The sequence below is a fragment of the Balaenoptera musculus genome, chromosome 5 (genome assembly GCF_009873245.2).
Source record: "Balaenoptera musculus isolate JJ_BM4_2016_0621 chromosome 5, mBalMus1.pri.v3, whole genome shotgun sequence".
NCBI lineage: Eukaryota > Metazoa > Chordata > Mammalia > Artiodactyla > Balaenopteridae > Balaenoptera > Balaenoptera musculus.
In genome coordinates this window covers 111,125,519-111,135,256 of record NC_045789.1, presented here as the reverse complement: position 1 = coordinate 111,135,256, position 9,738 = coordinate 111,125,519, and positions in this window count along the sequence as shown.

Sequence of the window (9,738 nt, the reverse complement as noted above, 5' to 3'; positions counted from 1 at the left end):
AACTGAATCATCTTGTTGAACCGCAATCCTAGATTCTGCCTCTGCTTTCTTCTCATTTTAGTTGAGTCAAGTCATTCCTTTTCCTTTCTTGATTTTCTTCTCTCCATTCCACATATTCTTGTGGATTTGGAAATGGTGGAGGAGGAGGAAAGGGTATATGATTTACATACTCTTTCTAAAATATAAGAAAGCAATAAATAAACGTGTCAAGACAAAAAGCATTATTTTCATTTTCATTGACCTTTGTAGACCCTACTTGATTTCTGTAAATCAGAAACCAGTAGAATGACATTAATGCTTTGGGAAAAGAAGTATGAGTTTTCAACTGTGGCAAAAAGAATAAAGAACTGACAGGATGCAGCTTTAACCTGTACAATTCACAGCTGCTCTCCTGTGAGAGGAAGATAATACAAAATGCTTTCAGTGAATGCAGATCTGAGAGTAAAGAAGAAATAATTCAGGGGAGAATAAGGAGAGCAAATATCAAAAAAGAAAATGAATAAGAATCTTATTGCTTTTGATTTATAAATTACATTCAGGAAAAAGAACTTCTCCCCAAATTTTGGAATATGTGGATTTCAAAAAAGAAAGAACATTTATATCCAGATAAGGACAATGCATCGAAAATCATACTCATCCCACGATTACTCCAACACTTTCTTTCAGGAAATTTAAACATTTTTAAGTGAATCAGTGATTTCAATATCTTGAAGTCAGGCTTGGGAAAGAAAACTAAATATAGTTGTGAGAAAACACACATCTAAACAAAAAGGCAGTTGTTATAACGTCACGAGTGACATGAACAAAATGATCAACATCTTCCCAAGGGACAGCATAAATATCAAACATGCTAATAAGTGTAGGCGGGCCCCTCGTGACAGAAAGTGTGGTATGTGTACAATTCCCAGATAAGAACAAAATCATGGCACTTAAACAGTGGCAGCACTGTTAATTACATGTGATATTTGAAAAATATGACAACCATCTCAATCCGCTCAAGTAGCACTCATGGTAAGGGTGAAATTTTATCAACATTGGTTAACTTATGGTGAATTAAAAAAACAGCAAGGAGATAGATAAATTGATGGATTAAAAGACAAATTACTCACAGGCAGACAAACAGAAGGACAAATAGAGTTACAATCAAACGTGTACATTACTCAGACAGAAAAATCATAACTAGCCCCAAGAAGTGACGTGTCTGCTAGGAAAGACTTGAACGTAGAATTTTCTGACTTTAATTTCATTCTTCCAACACCATGCTGCATAACCAGGGGTACCTCTCTAAAAGTCCCTATAACACAGTTATCCAACTGTTAAATGAAGCTAATAATATTTTCATATAGTTTCATATAGTTTTTTGAGGGTAAAAGACATAGGAAAATTTGGAAGAGTATGGGGAAAATGCCCTCTATTCATTGGAGCTATTTGACATGACATCATTCCTTCAGACAGATATACAGTGTATACGTGAAATTATGAAGCATCCAAATGCATTACCAAGGGACCTTAAGGGGCTCTTTGCTGAAAAGGATAACTGGCTATCTTTCTGGGAGTAATTTAAACATAGACTGAGGGAGGAGGGCATCCTCTAGATCCTTTCTAGTTCTTACTTTCTTTGGATCCTAATTTCTCTTCCCTGTTTAGGAAAAAAAAATACTGAGACCCACAGGATAGAGATGGAAAATAAGACTGTGTGCCCTCAAACTTTTCTTTCAAAAATACCATGGCATTTACAGGAGATGGTCTGGATTCCTGTAACAGCACAAGTTGAGATCCCCCTTGAAATGAACTCATACCACTTTTCTTTGTATGAACATTCTCTTCATGTTTCCTTACTCTACACATATCACAAAGGAGTAAGAGAATTTTTGCCAGAAAACAGGGAACTGGGTTGATTCTTCTATTTTTTCTTCTCCTGTGCTTCATAAAATTGGGAATTCATACATACACTTATATTTATCTATCCCATCTGGAAAAGGCCCAAATGGAGCCAATGTTGGCTCATTTTTGACAAAGGGACAAGCTTGAATTGGGAATAACCTTTGGGATCAGTAACTGGCCTGAAGTGATGAAATGGACCTGGTGGAAGGCTCCCTGGCTTTTTCTCCTGGTTAACATTCTACCAACAACTAGTCCAGCATTGTTCTCACAAACTGTGTCCTTGGGATCATTATCTCTCCCCTTCATTTGTCTCCTGACACCCCTCCACACAAGGTTTCTTCTTCAGCACAGGAAGTCATCTCACTTAAAATTTCAAATGACTTCACTATAGTAATGGAGATACTAGGGTGTAAACTAGACAGAGGTAGGTGATGATAGGTAAAATCTCATTTCTCCTTTGAGCCTGGCAAGGTTTAGCCCAATAACCAGATTCCTAACAGGTTTTTCTAGATTTCATTCCCCACTCAACTTGCATGTTCCTGCAACATGGATGTTCTTATTACTCAGTCCTTACTTGCATCTGTCTTTGGTTCTAGGATAAAACTACTCAAACCTCAATTTAGTTATTTTATCCTCCCTTGGAATCTCTGGGAAAGGGTTCTTATAAACTAGATTTCTAGATCTTATTAGGCTCAGGCCAACCTGACCATCTGAGCATTAATTTTCCTACTGTTCACAGATATTCCTGAACTTCTCTTTCTCTTTCCTGGAATGACCTGCCCAGGACAAATACTGGAGCTTGGCTTTCCTACTGTCTCTTATTCAGTCAATTCTCTTTTCCTTCTCTCTAGAACTTCAGACATTTCTGACTTTCTCCATCCCGCGGGTGATATATTTGCTTTTCTTGTCTCTGCAGTTTCCTTTTGTTTTTTGACATGTTCTACATGGAAGTTCTATATTTCTTTCCCTCAGAGGCTTCTGACCCTCCAGTATGGTTGCCACCAGTTCAGTGTACTAGCTAATATTGGGGACTCTGTAGATAGACAAAATCTAGATTCAAATTCCCACTGTGCCACTTACTGCCTACACGATCTGAAGTAGTTTCCTACTCACTCTGCACTCCAGTGCTTAGAAGCTCTTGCTATTACCAGGTGGGTGACCTTGGGCCAATGACACAATCACTCCAAACCTCACTGTCTTCATTTGCAAAATGGCAGTACCTACCTTACAATATTAGTATGAAAAATAAATGTGATGATCAATACAATGGCAAAATAAACTAATCACTCTATAAATATTAGCTATTACCATTATTACCAATTCAAATGATCAGGCCCATTTGGTATGTAACAGGTTTCCTGACTTCACTTTGTTCTCAATACAAATGCTATTATTTCTTAAACTCAGAATTTATCAGGCCTCATTAGCCAGAGGCTTTTTCTCAGGGTCCACGTGAAGTTTAGAGCAGAGAGCTGGGGAGCCAGAAGCATTGCCAGACTTTCTACACAGTCAATGCTATTTAAACATATCTGAATTTGAGTTCTGGTGAGTCCTCACTTGTCCCATCTCTTCTGTATGCTAGAGCTTACTAACAGAGCAGCTTTCACATAAACGCATCAGAGCCTAAATGTTGAGATTGTGATAATAAGTACGAGAGCTACAACCACAAAACATCATTGAACCAGAGACCTATAAAGCAACATGGTGAAGACCACGATGAGGGGTAGGAATCTACACATACACCAAGTGCTTCAGGAGCCCACAGTGAGGAACTCAGTGTTCCAATTTAAGAGAAAGTCAGCGTGGGAGATCTGACCACTGCATCAGTCACTTCACTGAACTCAGGCATGTTTCTGCTGAAATGGCTGACAACCTCCAATGTCCCCTTCCTCCTTCATTGCTCTAAAGGCCCCTCCTCCAGAAATGAGAACCCATCAAAGAGAATGTCGTCTGTGAGAAAAGCTGTTCCTATTGCTGCAAACACTTGCTAGAAAGTCCAAGAAAGTTTACAAGTTACAGTTGTAGGATGATATTAAGTCAGATGCATTTCAAGTACGATTTATTATACAAAAAAGATCTTACTTTTTATATTTTGTTGTCTGTGGTGGTGTTGGTGATAGTGGACACAACCCACTCCACAAAAAAAGCAAAAGGAGTACATATAGTCATACAAATTATTATTACTTGCAACAATCAAAATGGAAGTTCTGAAGGAAGTGAAAACTGAGAGCTCTGTATATTAAACTAAAGATTTCTGTTATTTGAAAATCAAGATTATACTGGCAGAAAAGTCTATTTCAAAATCAGCATAGTAACTGAACTTGCCCTACAATGAAGGTAGATTCAAACAATGATGTGAAGTCTGGTAAGAACTAATAAACCGTAGTAGATAGTCTAGAAAGACCACACTCAAACAATATTATACCCCTGAGCTTACAGAAACAGTCAACTCAAGGGATTTACCCCCAGTTCACCATGTTGCTATGGCTTTACTTTCTAAAGTTGCTATCAGAAATTAAAAGAAATTCTGTATAGCTACTTTTAATGGGAACTCAGATTGACTAATGTACATAAAATGTACAAGGGAGTTTGTGTCTTATTTATTCCCACTATTATAAATGAAATTAACGACTGAAAGTTGTAGACTTTCTGGGTCTTCTTTTCACTGATGAGCCCAAGGTATTCCTCCTCTTTATTGCCAATAACCATGTTGACATATTTTTCCTAATTCTGCATATACTGAAACTAGGTGGTTACAAACAGAACCCAGAAACATAATTTGCATTCTAATGAAATGATCCTAAAATTATTCTTTTTACTGTGGCTTTACCGGCTGCTCCACAGTGCAGGTTCCTGTGGGTCTCCTGCTTGGAATGATTCAATGTAGGTGATAACCAGAGTTGATTGAGGAATCCTGAAATCGGGGATTCTGATTCCTAAGGCAATCTGTCTACCAATCTACTGCATGAGTTCCTCTTTATTTACAGTTTGGTAAAGATTGTAGGTGGAGATGTTGCCAGCACATGTGCACAATTGTTCAAACAGCTTTGAAAGAGGAATGAGTAAGAGAGAGAGAGAGAGTGGTATCCAAGTTCAAATCAGGCAGGCATTTCAGATTTCAAGAGACAACTGAAAAGGGAACATCTGTTAGATCCCCTGGGTTTGAGGACAGTCTGTGTAAGTTTTCGTATCTCTGAGTGTGTGCACATAGTGGAGAGGGTGGAGCCTTCCAACCTCAAATCTAAAAAGATTGAGAGATTGTGGAAGGCCCAGATGTGCCAAAGGTCAGAGGGATCAATATACAGACCCTACCATGGGGGGCGGGGGGGAAGATTCGAATAGAAAACCGCTGCAGAAGGGAAGCCAATGAGAGGTAAGGAAGTTCCTGAATAATTAAGAAGTTCAGAATAAGCAAACTCAGTTGCCACGGGGGAAGGAGGTGGGATGGGGGATTTAAAAAAAAAAAAAAAGCAGTTGATGTAGTAATTAAGAATTTGGTGAGAGCCTGGGCAGGTCACCTCCTTCCTCAGATCAGAGCCCCATCAGAAATTCTTTCAAGTGTCCTTCTGCATCGCCAAAGATGACAACAGCAAATCAATAAGTGCTTGAAATGAAAGGGGATGTTGGCGAGCCCCCAGGCTACAGATTTCCCGCTGCTAGCCTTTTCTGAACTCCTAGCGTGCCTTTGCACCGCCTCTCTTAAGAAGAGCTACCTTTTATTCCTATTCTCAGGATGAAGGTAAGTGCTCAGTTAGCATATCTATTAAATGTCGGCTCTACTTCCAGCTCTCGGATCAGGCGGAGAGAGCGCTGCTTCGGTTCACCAGCCAGCCGGCGAGGCAGGAGGAGAAGAGCAGGCTGGCCAGGCCGCCCGCGGGGCCACACACCTCCCGGGCTGGCCCAGCTTCTCCCAGGATTGAGCGCTTCTAGGTCAGAGCTGGAAGGTCCTGCCAGAGCAAAGGGCCAGAGAGATCGCGGCCTCCGGAGCGCTTCTTCCACTTCGTTTATTTACAAACAAGCACAAAATCATTAACAACAGCAAAGGGCCAGTCCTCCAAAATTAAAGCTTGGGATCACCGGAAACTCCGTTCTGAGTTCCAGACCTTGGTCTGTTACCCTTCCAATATTCATCTCTCCCTAATATGTCTTGATTTAACAAGCTTTCCAGAGCCCAACATCACGAGGCGACGTTTTAATTAGGTAATTCATTAGTGAGTCAATACAGACATTTATATATTCTTTTAGCTCAAGTGGTTAAGTACTAATTTCGAAATGATTATAAAACACCAGAATAGGCAACGCATAGTAATTTTAATTTATATGCAAATCAATTGGTTCATCTTAAATGCCTTTTTAAAAAATTATTGTATTGTAGCATCGGAGGGACGCCTCAAACCTCCTCAATAGACAATTCGGAAACAAGACCTGGACTGGGAAGAAAATTTAGAACAGCCAACAAATCAATAATGTCTGAGGCAGTTAAACATCTCTAGCCATTGGTATTTACATACTCTCTTGTTGTCAGATAAGGAGCTGGGGAAATTGCTTGCCAGGGTTGAAATCATAATCCAGAGGGAAGAAAGTAAATGGTAGCACGCAGCCAGTCACAGGCGGGCTTGAAAATAATACTGTACCTTTCCCAAATCCTAACTCTTGGGTGAGAGTGAGGTAGCAGATGTCGCCGCCCCGCATTTGTCCTCGGTTTTGCCAAGCTTTGATCACAAACTGCTATGTCCTCTCTGAGCTTCACAATTCGATTCTATTCTAACAGTTCTGTCACTGGCTTCAAAACATTAGAGGGAGGGGCATAATTCAGAATCTCACAAAAATCTTCTGAACCCATGTAGCCAGCACCACTCTTCCTATGCTAATGTATTTGGAGGGGCGGTGTGCTATGTTTAATTCTCTGTGTCCCACACACATTAAATCCAATAATCAAAAAGACAGAAGGAATGGCTGGGGGAAATGGGCCAGTGCACTGGTTTACTGGAAGGTTATTATCTTTAGACATAGTTCAAAATTTTGGAAAAGTAAAAAGAATATATACTTCTGGGAAAAAAATTTTTTTAAGATATTCTACAACAGTGAGTCTCACCAGGCGATCGGCTCCGGAGTTGTTTATGTAAAAGTGTAACATCCTTGAAATTCACTGATACATAAGGCCAGTGTCTCCCCACACCCGGCTCCCAGCCAGGAGATCTGGCCCTTAAGGAGCTGGTACCTTTGATGCTACAATCTTGTTTACATCTGCAAGGCAGGGAATTGCTTGCTTTGGTTGGACGCTCCCTCCACCCCCTTCTAATTTGAAGTAATCGGAATCTAAATACAATCGCCACGGCCCACTCTTCCATTTCTGTTCTGACGAGGGAAAAACCTGAAATCCACGTCTTAAATCAGCTCGGTGGTTTGTAGCCCCCCCCAGCACCCTGCCTCTCCGCTGCATGCCTAATGTATTCCCTGGTGGTTCTGGGCATTAATTAGTTGTTTAATAGGAGTATGACTAAAAATGTAAAAGAAGGATTAGGAGCGTGAAACGTATGTCCAGCTCCTTCCACACACTCGAGGAGGGAATGAGAATCATTCTGTATCTTCTATTTCTCCAGGAGCCATTTGCATTTCCCACCAGCTGCTCACTTCAGCTGCACTGGCGCTGGGCGAGGCGAGGACCCAAAAGCTCCGCGCGGTGTCTGCGGCGGCCGGGACTGGGGTTAGCCAGCCCCTGGCGGGCGAGACTCCAGACAGAAGGGGGACGAGGGGAATGTGAGCTTCCCGGAGCCCCTCCATCCCAGCCCTGGTTTGCAAACCTCTGAATCCTGAAACGGGTGAGGAGGAGGCACGCGCTTATCTGCGCGTCTCTGCAGCGCAGTCCCTTTCTCTTTCCCTTGTCTCTCTGTGCGTCTCTGAATCTTCCCGTCTCCGGTTTTCTCACTCTTTTCCCACTTTTCCGTGAGATGCCCCATCCTCGCCTCCAGATGCAGGCGAGGCTGTTCTGCTCCGAGCGTCTCTTAATCTCTATAAAATGAAAAGAAAAGGAGGGAGACATTTAACCCATAACTCAGGGGGCTAAGGAGGCAGCAAAAATCTTTGATGGGCAGAGACAAAAATGTTTTTCTTGGACCACATTATGTGGTATGCTGTGACCTTAGACTTCAGTCGTGGGACTTGAAGAAATTTGATTTTCTTGCCTCAGCAAGATTTCAGAAACCAGAAATAGAAATTCTCAGAGACAGAGGAGAAATAAAAGTAAAAACAGCACGTGGGCATTTCCCCCTCATTTCTCTCCCCTTAAATAAAACTGTCTTGAATTTCCACCGGTAAAGAGAGAAAGTTTGAGTTTTCACGGATGTTACGTGGAGGTTAGAAATGGCTTAAAAATGTAGACCTCTCGTCAGTTTTCTTCGTGGCTGAAGAGGCTAACCCGTTCCATAAAATGAGTCCATCTGTCGACTGTTAGCTATTTCAAAGTGAAGGGATTTAGCACTCAAAACAAATTGAGCAAGTTTGTTTGCCTGTTTTTACTGCTAACTCAAATGAATTCAAAACACGGAGTAATTCAAGAAAACACATAACATGTTCCAGACAGCCCCCAAATGTAGGAAAAGCCCAGCACCTATATGGTGACCTGGGTTATTTTAAATGCCAGGCTTTCAAAAATGTATACATTTCACACACGTTCCCTCAATGTCATTATATTTTCTTAAAATTATGAGATTTGGTATACTGATTTAGGAAGAGCAATACAACTTTTAGAGGGCATTTTATCCTCTCTTGAGGACCAAAAGGGGGGACTCTCTAATGGCAGGCCTGGCTGAGTTTTGCTCCTATGCGGGAAATAATATTGGTGGGAATACGGAACTGGGAGTTATGGCTGTTTTCCAACACTTTCCAAAAACATACATTAACAGGACACCCTTGAGATTAAAAGAACTTTGTCCAATATGCCTGGCAGAAGCCTTCGCACCTGGTCTTCCAGGCGAATCGTATTTAAAAGTCCTTCTACTCAAAGGCAGGACAGAGCAAAAATATCCTCTCACTACCAAAACACAAGCTCTTGCTGGAAATCGGAAAATCAGGGTTTAAAAGTAGGGCACACTTTTCGGGGTTGGGCGGGGGGATGACCCCTCTAACTTCACATGTTCTTCGATTTTTAGGAGCAAATGTTGATTTGAGGGGAGCTTCCTCCCCCCCCCCCCACCATCATCCCTTGCAATTTAATACCATGCTCGCCAGGAACCTTAACCTCGTCATTTTAAAAAATGAGATAGCCGTGACCCGGAGTGAACTTGTTGAGTGTAGGTACAGCAGAGGAAATTCTAGACCCAGTGAACACCCGAGCCTCGTCCAGCGCAATCCCTTCGTGCACACTGGTCAGTGCGCGGCCATGCCCACCTGCGCGCCGACAGCGGGTGCTGCGCTCCTGGTCCACCCGCCTTGACCTCGGGCCCGGTGTCCCGGCCGGCGGTGCTGGGCCGGGCATCCCGGCCTTCCCCGGCTGACTAGCCTTGCTCGCTCCCTTCTCGCTGTCTCTCTCCCACCCTCTTCCCAAACCCAGTCACCCCACCGACCCCCCGCTCATCCCCACTTTTCCAGATTTCTCCTCAGTCATCCTCTCTCACTCCACCCCGCCTGCCTTCTCTCCAGCCTCCTGTCTCCCCCGCAATCCCTGGTTTCTAGGACCTCTTTCCTCAACCCTGCAGGCCTGAAAGAAGGTCACACAGAGGCACATTCAAACTCACACCCCACAAGCCTTGCCCCCAGACAAACCCATGTACACTGTCCTTTGTTCCATTCTTTGGGCCACTTTCTCCATCCCTTCCTCCCTAGCCGTCTGGGTTTGCCCCCCCTCAGGAGTAC